At 36.5% G+C, this 392-nt stretch overlaps 1 protein-coding gene across 1 annotated transcript in view; it reads right to left on the reverse strand.

Moving 5' to 3' along the window:
• Nucleotides 1-392, reverse strand: part of LOC112140192 (complement C3-like) — a gene marked incomplete at its 3' end in the record, with an annotated part of 10218 nt that overhangs the window by 938 nt on the left and 8888 nt on the right. The gene's annotated exons all lie outside the window — the stretch shown is intronic.

Here is a 392-nt window from a genome sequence, read left to right on the forward strand (position 1 = left end):
TATATATATATATACACACCTGTTCAACTTCTTTTTTGCCCCATCTCATCAAAACTTCTCTGCCACGAAGTTGTAAGCCTCTTGGCAGCTCTCTAGACTATTTACCCTCTGAAGGGCTTTGACTCATTTCCTTTTCCTGATTGCCCTGCAGAAAAGTGAGTATCTAAGCCATATCATTCTTTTGTTCACTTTGCTCCTGCTAACTCCACTCTCCCTCTCAAAGATCCAATCAGTTATTTCCCTATAGTGTGGAGATTTCTCACCTGCTTTTTTCCTGTTCTAGTATCACTACTTCCTAAGTAAACCTGGTCTATTTTATTTGAAAATAAAGTTCAGGCTTAAATTAAAAAAAAAAGGTTAATACAAATATAAACCCCATGTGTATAAAGCTA

The sequence above is a fragment of the Oryzias melastigma genome, unplaced genomic scaffold (assembly GCF_002922805.2).
Source record: "Oryzias melastigma strain HK-1 unplaced genomic scaffold, ASM292280v2 sc00605, whole genome shotgun sequence".
NCBI lineage: Eukaryota > Metazoa > Chordata > Actinopteri > Beloniformes > Adrianichthyidae > Oryzias > Oryzias melastigma.